The 12608-nt window shown below is 43.1% G+C and overlaps 1 non-coding gene across 1 annotated transcript; it reads left to right on the forward strand.

Annotated features, from left to right (window-relative positions):
- The first annotated feature begins 11770 nt into the window (after positions 1-11770).
- On the forward strand, positions 11771-11903 carry LOC132238943 (U8 small nucleolar RNA). Its single transcript, XR_009453911.1, has one exon. It is a non-coding gene; the product is annotated as a U8 small nucleolar RNA (small nucleolar RNA).
- The last annotated feature ends 705 nt before the right edge of the window (positions 11904-12608 follow it).

Below are 12608 nucleotides of genomic sequence, written 5' to 3' on the forward strand. Positions count from 1 at the left end.
TTATGAACAGACTAGTGGCCTGGTGCACGAATTCGTGTACATTAAAAGGAAATTAATAGGAGAAATATTTTAATATCACTATTTGCCCTTTCTCTATAATAGATGTGTCAACCAAATTCATGATTGACAATGACAGATCGAAACACACACTTGCGATTGGCGCTGGTGAGAGCTTTATATGTATCGCGCATGCGTGAGCCAACTTAGCCTTTTATACTGGTATGCATATAGAATAAACTTGCTTAATTAGACCTGTTTTCTGATTTAGCTAAACTTTTTCCAGTCCAGTAAAGCCCCCCAACTTCTCTTTCAGGTAATTGTCAGCAACACAGCAATAAATATCAACATGAAGCAGATTATTATTGTAGCTCACACAGGGAAAACAAAGGGTAAAATATTTAACTGCAGCAGTGTTTGACTATATTCTGTGCAGTGAGAAACCCTGAAGTCATTTTTAAGGTCCACCATTTCTTTTTTTCAGTTGGGTCAAGTTTCTAAGCTTTCTAAATATTCATTTTCCAGTTAATGAAAAGATAATAGTATTCCACCGAATCTATCTACCTACTCCAGGACTTCTGTGAGGATCAAATGAGCTGTGGCACAGGAAAACGCTTCACAGACATTTGGTTAAAGTGTAAAATGTTTCTACCTGGCTATAAAGCAAGTCCTGTTCCTGGGCTGAAGAAACTCCAAGGAGGCTAGTCACTAAGGAGAGGAAACCAGGCGTTGCTATGTGAGGTCATTACCCAGCGCCCCCAGCCACCGTTTCTGGGTTGGGCTGGGCTGTGGGCCACATTTTGTGCCATGGGGTTTCGGCAGTGTTGGCTGCAAGTTGGTGGGCTGTCGCTCTGGGGTGGTGGCGGGGACTGTGTCCCACTTGGGGGAAGTCGAATGTTGCTTTGTGGGCACCAGGTCCCTGGTGCCGTTTCTCTGTAAATGGCCAATGTGCATCACAGCAGCTCCTGCACTGAGCGCCTGCCCCCTAGTGGTCAGTGCGTGTCATAGCAACTGGTTGGATGGTCAGACACTTAGCATATTAGCCTTTTATATATATAGATGGCCCTCAGCTTACGATAGTTCAACTTACAATTTATTGACTTTATGATGGTGCAAAAGTGATATGCATTCAGTAGAAATCATTCTGTGAATTTTGATCTTTTCCTGGGCTAGTGATACTCTTGTGATGCTGGGCAGTAGCAGGGAGTCATAGCTCCCTGTCAGGCATGCAATTACAAGAGTAAACAACTGATACTCTATAAAGCAGTATAAAATGCGTTTTGACTTAATGATTTTCAACTTACAATGGGTTTATTGGGAATTAACCCCATTGTAAGTCAAGGAGCATCTATATTTTCAAATTAAAAGAATTTGTGCATATACTGGTATTATTGTCTTAGCCTGTTCAGGCTGCTGTGACAAAATACCATAGACTGGGTGGCTTATAAACAACAGAAGTTTGTTTCTCATAGTTCTTGAATCTGGGAAGTTCAAGATCAAAGTGCTACAGATTTGGTGTCTAGTGAGGACCTGCTTCCTAGTTCAAAGACTGCTGTCTGTCTTCTCACTGTGTCCTCATGGTGGGAGGGACATGGGCGCTCTCTGGGGTCTCTTTCATAAGGGCACTGATTCCCATTTATGGGGGCTACACCCTCATGACCTAATTACTTTGCAAAGGCCTCTCTCCCAAATACCATTACATTGGGGATTAGGATTTCAATATATAACTTTTTTTTGGGGGGGGGTGGAGACAAATATTCAGTACATGTCAATGATACATTATATACATGCAATTTTAAAGAGAATGTGGCTATTAGAATAATAGACCACTCCTAACATTCTACTTTTGTTTGTACTTGAATAATTAAGATTTGAGGTTTTTAAATTGAAATCTTTCTAAGTTTGCATATAGATTTGAAATTTAAGAGAATTTAAGTTTTACTCTGTGTGGGTGCGCTTAATTTTTTAAATCTATGAGAGTCACTTTAGTACTTGGGAAGGTTTCTCAGTCAGATGAAGTACTTCCAAAGGAATTGAATATATTAAATTTACAAATGCTGCTTAAAATGTTAAGGAGGTTTAATTAACTAAGTGTTTAAATGGGATGGAACATTAATCAAAAGCCCTCTCAAAGTGGTTGTTAATATTTGCTAGACTTATAAATAGGATAATAAGATTCCTAAGCTGATTTTAAAAGCTTTAGGAAGAGCCATAAATTTCTGCTACTATACATTCAATAAATCAAATACTAATTTTTAAGACCCAAGTAAAGCTATGAATAAGTAGTCTTTTCTGCACATCAAAGCCACCCTGAGGACATAAAAACTTTTCCTCTAACCAGTGGTGCAGGAGGGTGAGTGGGAGTGGAGAAGGGAAAATAAGATTTTAGTGTCGTCAGGATTGTCTGATCCCCAAGGTCAGGCTAGTCAGTGTATTTTGCCCAATGCCAAATTGCTTATCTCATGGGGAGAAACTATAATTAAGTCTATGCTCCCACGTGGGGAATCAGAATAGCGAATGAGGGTGTTTGGCAACTAAGATAGCAGGTTGAGTCGTGATGGCTTTGGTTTCCTGGCAGCTCCTCTCAGCAAGCCCTTCTAGGTGGAATTCCATGGTTCTGTTTGCTGTAAGTTATTGCTTAAATCATTTTCCCTGAGCAAAAATAAGGATGTTCTGTGGTAGAGCCTGAGGTTTTTTCTCCCAGAGGGGTTTGAGAGTCAGACTTCTTATTTGCATCCAGTAGAAGCCAGCTGTAGCCAATTTAAGCAGAAACAGCACTATTGAAGGGCTTCTCCCAGAACCAATAGGAAAATCCAGCTCAAAGGCAATATTGGCCCGAGAACCACAGTTCAAGACATGGCGTAGAAAAAGTTTGGAGACCACGCTGCTCTCACCCCTGAGCATGAGATGGCACAGTTCGAGCCCCTGGTGGTGGGTGCCAACATGAGTATTGCTGCCATGCTGCCCTGAAATGGCCACCAGAACGATTCTCCACGATCCTGCCTCTCTGCATTGCTAGCTTGTTCAAATCTCAGGTGCATGTGTCTGATTGGGTTACTAATGCACCTGTGCCCAAGGTGCAGGGGCGGCTGGGAAAGAGTATGTGGCATTTCAGCTTCTGTGGCAGGAGCTGGGCTTTGACTCTCAGAGATTCCTAGCAGTGGGCTGTTGGAGCCTGCTTATAAGAGCCCATTGTTAAAATTTCAGGGACTTGAGCCAATTATTAAACACAACCATTATTGAAATGTAAGTTATAGTATGTATACTTTCCCTTATTCCTCCTACAAAGTACAACTAAAACCTCTGGACATTGTATATAAGAGAAACACAAGAAGACTCCAAAGGGAGGGGAGAAGAACAATACATCGGTGAGTTCCCTGAAATTCATAATTAATTCAGTCTTTCTCCCTTCCTTCCTTCCTTCCTTCCTTCCTTCCTTCCTTCCTTCCTTCCTTCCTTCCTTCCTCCCTTCCTTCCTTTTCTTTCTCTTTTAAAAATAATGTTTTATTTTTCAATTGCAGTTGACATACAATATTATATTCATTTCAGGTGTACAATCCAGTGATTAGACATTTATATAGCTTATGTATGAAGTGATCCATTAAATCTAGTACCCATCTCACACCAAACATAGTTAGTACAATACTAGAGGCCTGGTGCATGAAATTCATGCAGGGGTGGGGAGGGAGGTCCCCTCAGCCCAGCCTGCACCCTTTCCAACCTGGGACCCCTTGGGGGATGTCCAACTGCCTCTCGCAATCCAGGACCACTGGCCCCTAACCCCTCTGCCTGCCTGCCTGATTGCTCCTAACCACCTCTGCCTGCCTGACCACCCCTAACCACCTCTGCCTGCCTGCCTGATCGCCCCTAACTGCTCCCCTACCAGCCTAAGAGCATGAGATGGCCCCTAACTGCTTCCCTGCTGGCCTGATCACCCCTAACTGCCTCTGCCTCAGCCCTGTACCTGGGACGCAGGATTCCCTCCTGGCTGGCCGCAGGCACCCAGGACCTGGGCCAGCTTCTCCCAGGCTGGCCGCAGTTGCAGAGGACCATGGGCACGTGACTTCTCCCTCTCCCAGGCCACAGCCGCAGGCACTGGAGCCTGGGACTGTGGGCAGGCGGCTTCACCTGCGCCCTGCTTGGTCAGGAAGGATGTCCGGATGGTCGTCTGGAAGATGTCTGGTCTAATTAGCATATTATCCTTTTATTAGTATAGATTATTATCTATATTCCCTATGTTGTACTTTACATTTCCATGACTATTCTATAACTACCAATTTGTGCTTCTTAATCCCTGCACTTTTTCACCTCCACCACTGACCCCGTCCCATCTGGCAACTGCCAAAATGTTTTCTGTATTTATGAGTCTGTTTCTATTCTGCTTGTTCAATTTTAAATTTTAGATTCCACATGTAAGTGAAATCATATGGCATTTGTATTTCTTTGTATGACTTCTTTCACTCAGCACAGTACCCTCTAAGTCCATCCATGTTGTTTCAGATGGCAAGATTTCTTTTTTTTTTTTTTAAATAGCTGAGTCCTATTCCATTGTATATATGCACCATTTCTTTATCCATTCATCTATTGATGGACACTTCAGTGCTTCCATATCTTAATTGTTGTAAATAATGCTGAAATGACCATATTGATGCATATGTCTTTTCAAAATCAGTGTTTTGGGTTTCTTCAGATAAATACTCAGGAGTGGAATTGCTGGATCCTTCTTTGTCTCTTGTTGTATAGCCTTTGTTTTAAAGTCTATTTTGTCTGGTATAAGTATAGCTACCCCAGCTTTTTCTTCTGTTTCTATTTTCCTGAAATTTCTTTTTCCATCTCTTTACTTTCAGTCTTTTTGTCTTTCAATCTGAAGTGAGTCTCTTGCAAACAGCATATATAAGGGCCTTGTTTTCTTATCCATTTTTTTTAAAAAAATATATTTTATTGATTTTTACAGAGAGGAAGGGAGAGAGATAGAGAGCTAGAAACATCGATCAGCTGCCTCCTGCACATCTCCCACTGGGGATGTGCCTGCAACCCAGGTACATGCCCTTGACCAGAATTGAACCTGGGACCTTTCAGTCCGCAGGCCAATGCTCTATCCACTGAGCCAAACCGGTTTCGGCTCTTATCCATTTTTTAAAAATATATTTTTTAATTTATTTTTTACAGAGAGGAAGGGAAAGGGAGAGAGAGAGTTAGAAACATCGATGAGAGAGAAACATCGATTCAGCTGCTTCCTGCACATTCCCTTACTGGGGAGGTGCCCGCAACCAAGGTACATGCCCTTGACCGGAATCGAATCCGGGACCCTTCAGTCCGAAGGCTGACGCTCTATCCACTGAGCCAAAATGGTTAAGCTCCATTTGGTTTTAAAGCAATTATAGATAGATTTGTAGTTATTGCCATTTTATTAGTCATATTTTTTTCTTCTCAAAGAAGATTCTTTAACATTTCTGAATACTTGGTTAGTGGTAATAATCTCCTTTAGCTTTTTCTTGTCTGGGAAGCTCTTTATCTTTCTTTTGATTTTAAATGATAGCTTTACTGGGTAGAGTAATCTTGGTTGTAGGTCTTTGCTTTTCATCACTAAATACTTTGTGCCAATCCCTTGTGGCCTGCAAAGTTTCTGTTGAAAAATCAGCTGACAGTCTTATGGGAATGCTTTTTTTAGGCAACTAACTGCTTTTCTATTGCTGCTTTTAAGATTATCTCTTTGTCTTTAACCTTTGCCATTTTAATTATGATATGTCTTTTTTTTTTTGAATTATGATATGTCTTGATGTGGGCTTCTTTGGGCTTATCTTGTTTTGGACTCTCTATGCTTCCTGAACTTGTATGTCTTTTTCCTTCACCAGATTAGGGAAGTTTTCAGTCATGATTACTTCAAATAGCTACTCAGTTCCTTGCTCTCTCTTGTCCTCTAATACCTCAATGATGCAAATATTGTTACACTTGATGTCCCAGAGGTCCCTTAAACTATCTTCATTTTAAAAATTATTTTTTCTTCTTGCTCTGTTTGGGTGTTTTCTGCTACCTTGTTTTACAAATTGCTAATTTGATCCTCACCTTCATCTAATAATCTATTGTTGATTCCTTCTAGTGCAGCAGTTGCCAACCTTTCAGATCTCATGGACCACCAGTGGTCTGTGGACCACTGGTTGGCGACCGCTGTTCTAATGTATTCTTCATTTCAGTTATTGTATTATTTATTTCTGACTGGCTCTTTTTTGTCGTTTCTATGTAATTTTTTATGCTGTTGAAGTTCTCACTAAGTTCCTTGAGTATCCTTATAACCATTGTTCTGAACTCTGTATCTGGTAGTTTGCTTGCCTCCATTTCATTTAGTTCTTTTTCTGGAGATTTCTTCTGTTATTTCATTTGGGACATGTTTTGTTGTCTCTCCATTTTGTCTGCCTCTCTGTGTTTGTTTATATGTATTAGGTAGATCTGCTATGTCTCCTAGCCTTGGTAGGTCAGTCACTTATGTAGTAGGTATCCTGTATGGCCCAGTGGTACAGTCTCCATGGTCACCAAGCTGGGTGACTCAGGTGCACTATTCCCATGTGGGCTGTGTGCACCCTCCAGTTGTAGTTGGGCCTTGATTGCTATTGGCACATCAATGGGAGGAACTGACCCAAGGCCAATTGGCTATAAGGACTGGCTGTGATTACAGAGGAGATGTTGCTGTGCAGGGAGCTGAACTTGCTTTAGTAAGCCTCTGGTGCCTGATGAGTCCATCCCTTGAGTGTGTCACTTGTGGAGGTGGTTGTGTGGTGCTTTAGCATGGTCTGAACTGGCCACTAGGTGTGCTGGCTCTGGGGCCTCCTAGGAGGTTCAGGCCAAGATCAGCCACCACCTCTGCCCTTCCAGGGGCCACCCAGAATGAGCTACAAAGTGATATAGAGATGGATGCTACTTGTGTTGGGCCTGGAGGTATGAAGGAGAGGCCAAGTGTGAACTGAATCAGGCTGCTACTAGCACTGGGCCTGGGGTCACTTAGCAAAAGATGCAGGTACATTGAGGCCAGGTGGTGCTTGTTTGTGGTTTGTGAACCTTTGAGAGATTTTAGTGAAGTTCTAAGCATGAGCCAACACAAGCCACTTGTATGGAAAGGCCACTGAAAATGGCTTTGGTGGGCCCTCAAGTTTTGATGGCAGTGTTCTGTATATTGGCTGGGTCAAGGTCAACATCCTTGTTGTGATATTGATATCAGAATAAAAAGCTTAATTTAAAACAAATTATATAAACTCAAATACATTATATTAAAAACAATAGAGCCTAAATTTATCACTTTCTATTATTGTATTAGTTTTTCTATTATCTGTCCTCTTGAAGTTATTTATGCCTGTTTTATCTGTATGGCGGAGTTATTCTTGAATAATGTACTGCTATGCCTCTCTTCCCAATAATGCATTCAGTGACATCACGCTGATAGCTGGAAATCAGCCACAGTGGGAGTATCTACATAACAGAAATGAGCAAACATTGCAAATTAGGTCTCCCCTCTCTTCATAGTAGGTTGTTAAACTTTTACCAGGACACTGCTGCTTATAAGATAAGAAATTCCCTAAATATAGGAAGTAGGTTTAGATATTGCATGGCTACCCCTACACTCAACCAAGTAATAAATGTCCATCAAAAAACAGATAATGACTCAGATCAGATATGAGAGAGGAAGAAGCTGGGCTCATCTTAAGGCTATTTCCTCTCTACTTTATTTCTACTCTAATTTTACACATGGCAATTGTGGATTGTGGGTAATGTGGATGCTGGGAAAAGGAATCCTGATAATCTCCTTTTATGAAAATTCAGCAGATAAATGGCAGAATGGTGGAACTATAAAAAATAGAGCCTTATGAATGCTCAGATTTTTTACTTTCTCCTCGGCAATGTATTCTCTACTCTGCCTCCATCAAATTCTGATCCTTTCTTTAGCACCCTGATGTAGGAACCATTGGTTTTGCTTTTCCAGCAAACTTTTCCTCCGATGCTTCTCTATTTGGCTATAGATGGGATGGGAGTGGGGAGAGGTGGGCCTTTGGATAGGGGTCTGGTCAATCAATCATCCAATCTCATATTGCAGCTATGAAGACTGGTCTATTGGCATGCACAGATAAGGACATTGGGTATAGGAGTACTCTTCATCTACTAGGGTTGCTAAATTGGCACTGGCAGCGTCCATGCTCCCTGCCACAAAGGAAGGGCCTCTCTGCAGCCAGAGTGAGGTCAACACAGAGCTGGGCAGAGATGAGAGCGAAAGACGGATATGAGTCTTATTTGGGCTAAGTCCCTGGGAGCCCCTGAGGCCCTGTTCCCCACAGCTTGTCCTTCCTAGCTAAATTCCATTTTTGGCTTAAGCAAATTCTAGCTGAGTTTTTTGGCACATGCAGCTAAAACAAATTCCAGATAAACACACATTCCTTATAGAGCCTCCCGTGGTCTCCATGGCTTCTCTTCCTCCTCTTGGCTCTCAATCCTTTGCCTTTCTATTTGGAATTTATATATGTGATCTAAAACTGCCAGCCACAACCTACACCCATGGGAAACCCCTTTCCGCCTACAGATCTGGTTAACTTACAGACGATCTTCAGAGGTCCCCTGAGCAGGTGTCTTCTCTCTGTTGGATGCTGCGGGCAGCTGTGGAGTTGAGTCAGAGGCAGGAGAATGGCATGATTCTGCCGTTTTATAGCCTGAAAGAAACATTTGATCAGGAATATACTTTTTTTTCCAATATAGAATAAACCTCCCCAAATCAAGCCAAATGTTTTGAGAAACATTTTATGGTAGAAACTGATTGGGTGCCAAGACACCTCTGTCTTCGGCCCCCATGTTCCCTGATTTGTTTTGGCACTGGACCATCTGTAGCGCCACCATCTAGCCACATGTTAATTTTTTGTCTATGCACGGGTGTAAACTGCATATGGTTTACTTCAATGAGCTTAATTGTTTTAGCTATTTAATAGCTAATTGTCTTAATTAGCTTCTGAAGCACAACAATGCCGACAACAGTAAATGACTACATCTTATCCATATGGTTATAGAAGACGAATGACTCAATTTCCCGTGCTCAGGCCAAGGAGTCTCTGGAGGAGGACCGGCCAGATGCGAGAGGAGGAAGATGGAAGTCCTCCAGAGATCTGACCTGGCCTTGAATGCAAAACCTGAATATTAAGAATAAATGAGGAAGTGATGGACAGGGGAATAAAACAGGAAAATGAAGGATTTATGTAGGACTTGAGTCATCTATTTTCTTAATGTACATACCATGGAGTGATGCTGGGTGAATAATCACAACACATTTCACGGTGCCAGCAGGCTCTATCGGCTCTGATCCGAAGAGGCGATGTTCGAAGATCGAATTGTGGGCCACTGAAAGTGAGAAATGCGCCGCAGTGCTATCTGTCTTAGGAAAGCTGGTACCAGTCAAAGCCTGGGTGACATTTCTTTGGCAAATCCGGCTTAGATGGAGTTCATAGCTAGGGCCTGGCATCTATTAGGAGTTTAATATATGTTTTAATCAGCCCCTGTCAGAAAATCCTTTGTGCTCCATCTTCAAAATATATCTAGACCCTGACATTTAGCACCTTCTTTCCCACCACTATCCTGCTCTGATCCGCCTCCGTCTCTGACTTGCCTGCCTCCAGCAGCCTCCCCGCTTGTCTCCCCACCGTTTATTCTCAACACAGCAGCCAGAGGAATCTTTTAAAACATAAGTTATATCAGATCACTGCTCTTCTCGGAACCCTCTCATGGCTCCCCTCTCACTCAGAATAAAAGCTGGAGTCCTAGTGCTGACCGGCAAGGTCCTACCTGATCTCGCCTCACTTTTCTGAGCTCACCTACTCCTCCTTGCCCCCACCCGCTCCACTGCACCTGCACTCCACATGGTCACGCTTTAAGGCTGTGCTGCCAGTCCCGTTCCCACCAGCCACACATGGTTAGTGACTATCGCATTGGCAGTGCACACATAGAACATGTCCATCCCATGGAAAGTTCTACTGGACAGCTCTGCTTTTGGGACTTGCACTGGCTGGAAAGCTCTTTCCAAAGATACCACATGGTAAACTCCCTCTAATCCCTCAAATCCTGAAGTCTCAGCCCTGCCTCTGATTGTTCCTGCTAAACCCCCAGTCTGCTCTATTTTCTATAGCACTTAACACCTTATTGCTTATTAATAGTTAGTTATTATGCTCATTGATTATTGACAGTCTGCTTGCATGAAGTGAATACTCCAAGAATAGGGGTTTTGGCTAACTTTGTCCACTGTTGTATCCCCAACATTTAGAACAGTGCTTGGTGCAGAGTTAGTGCTCATGAAATATTTGTCAAAGGAATGAGTTAGTGGATCAACATATTTGCAGAGCACCAACTATGTTCCAGGTACTGGGGATTCACAGAAGATTAAAATAGGTATTGTTCTGTGCTAGGTACTGGGGATTCACAGAAGATTAAAATAGATATTGTTCCTGCTGTCATGGAGTTTCTATTCTAGTGGGAGAGACAATAAACTAATGCCAATACAAATTCTGAACGTTCTATGAAAGAGACAAATAGGAGGCAGAAGTAGAGACTATCGTGTGTATATGTGTGTTGGGGTGGGGAGACTTTTTCATGAGGACAAAGGAAGGATGGAGGGAGGGAAGGGTTGCAGGGGAGGGTTGAAGAGTATTGCAGAGGAAAGACTATGTGCAGAGGCTCTGACGAAGGCAGGGATGCATACATGCGTGAGTGAATAGTGCTTAGGAGATGACTATGAGTTATGAGCCATCACAGACCAGTCATTGAGTGAGGGTTGCCTTCTGTGGCATGCTACTCAAAATGCTGTCTTGTACCAACAGCATCTGAATCATCTGGGATCTTTTTATTTTTTTTAATACATTTTTATTGATTTTTTACAGAGAGGAAGGGAGAGAGATAGAGAGCCAGAAACATTGATGAGAGAGAAACATCGATCAGCTGCCTCCTGCACGCCCCCCACTGGGGATGTGCCTGCAACCAAGGTACATGCCCTTGACCGGAATTGAACCTGGGACCTTTCAGTCCGCAGGCCGACGCTATATCCACTGAGCCAAACCGGTTCTGGCTGGGATCTTGTTAGAGGTGCAAATTCATGGGGCCAACCTCAGACTTGGGGATTTGTGTTTTAACAAGTTCTATAGGTGGTACTGATGCTCACTGTTCTATAACATTGGGCCTTCTTCAGAATGTGAGCATGTGGCGGCCATCCAATAAGTGCTATTTGAATGAATGAATGAATGAATGAATGAATGAATATGTGCAACCACCACCACAGTGCCTGTTCCTTTTATATTCTCATTCTTTGACAGAAGCTCATGGAATATATAGTGATGTTTTCTTTATTTACTGAGCCAGAGGGCAATCATTACAGGGAAGAATGAAAGAGAAGAAAATACCTAAGTGTCACAGGAATTCAGAGATTTAGATTTAGAGAGCTGGGTGAAAGGCATTCCTGTGGGGGGCAGATGTAGGGGGGAAGGCAAAGGTTTGAGGCTGAGAGGGACATGGCTTAATCATGGCAGAGAGTAGGGGACCCCCATCCGAAGGGGCAGATTGTGTTAGAGGAAGTGGAGATGATGATGTGAGATGGATAGGTCTCTGCTGCTGGTGTAGAAAGGGGGCTGGTCTCTGGATGTTTTTAAGAAGGTAATGTCATTTGAAGGTGATGGAAATGCCAAAATGTACAGTGGCCTTGGCCTTACTTTCAGAATTCCTTAGCTATCCTTCCTGTTTAAAAGAGCAGGAAGGTATATGTCAGTCAGGTAGGATAATCCTTACCTGTTCCTCCTTTTGGAGGGCAGATTGGAACATGATGATGGGAGTTCACAGGACTCAGGCTTAGCATCTCTGCATAATCAGGATTTGCAAGACCCTGATTGTAAAATAAAAGCGCAGGGAAGTTACTGTCGCCGTCTAGCATTTTCTATATGCCACACACTGTTCTAAGCATTTTACATGCATATGCTCCTTCAGTCTTCACAATTCAATGAGGTAGCTACTCTGATTACTTGGCCAAGGAGGAGACTGTGACACAGAGAAGTCAAGTAACTTGCCCAAGATCACCCAGCCAGTAAGAGGTTGAGCCCGAGTTGAGGGTCACCCAAGGCACTCTGGCTCTTCTACACTGTGTTGCTTTGACCACACTCTGAGTCCAAAGGAACTTGGGAACCTGTTCTCTGCCTTCCTGCTCACCAGTCCTTTGGAGGCCCTGTTTGGGGTTGGGGGTTGGGGGGCGAAGGGTGAGCTCTTCACGATGTTCTTCCTTCCTGGCTCTGTCCTTTGGGTCCCACACTTCTCTCCTCTACCCTCTGGTTTCTGTGGCCAGTATGCCAGCCACTTAGCTTCCTGTTCTGCCAGAGGAGGCAGAGGCAGGGGGCATGTTCCCAGATCTGGGCAGGGGTGGAATATAATTTTATAGGGCTTGAAGTTTATATGATCTTGGGAGCCTTCTTAAAGGAAAAGAATACAAAAATGTTTTACTTTTGCAAATTTTACAAAGCCATTGACCTTGTTTGTCCATTGAACAAATTTTACAAAGCCATTGCCCCTGCCTCCCACTTGGCCTCTGAGGGGGCAGAATTAGCTTCTCAGGA

Source organism: Myotis daubentonii, chromosome 7 (assembly GCF_963259705.1).
Source record: "Myotis daubentonii chromosome 7, mMyoDau2.1, whole genome shotgun sequence".
Taxonomy (NCBI): domain Eukaryota; kingdom Metazoa; phylum Chordata; class Mammalia; order Chiroptera; family Vespertilionidae; genus Myotis; species Myotis daubentonii.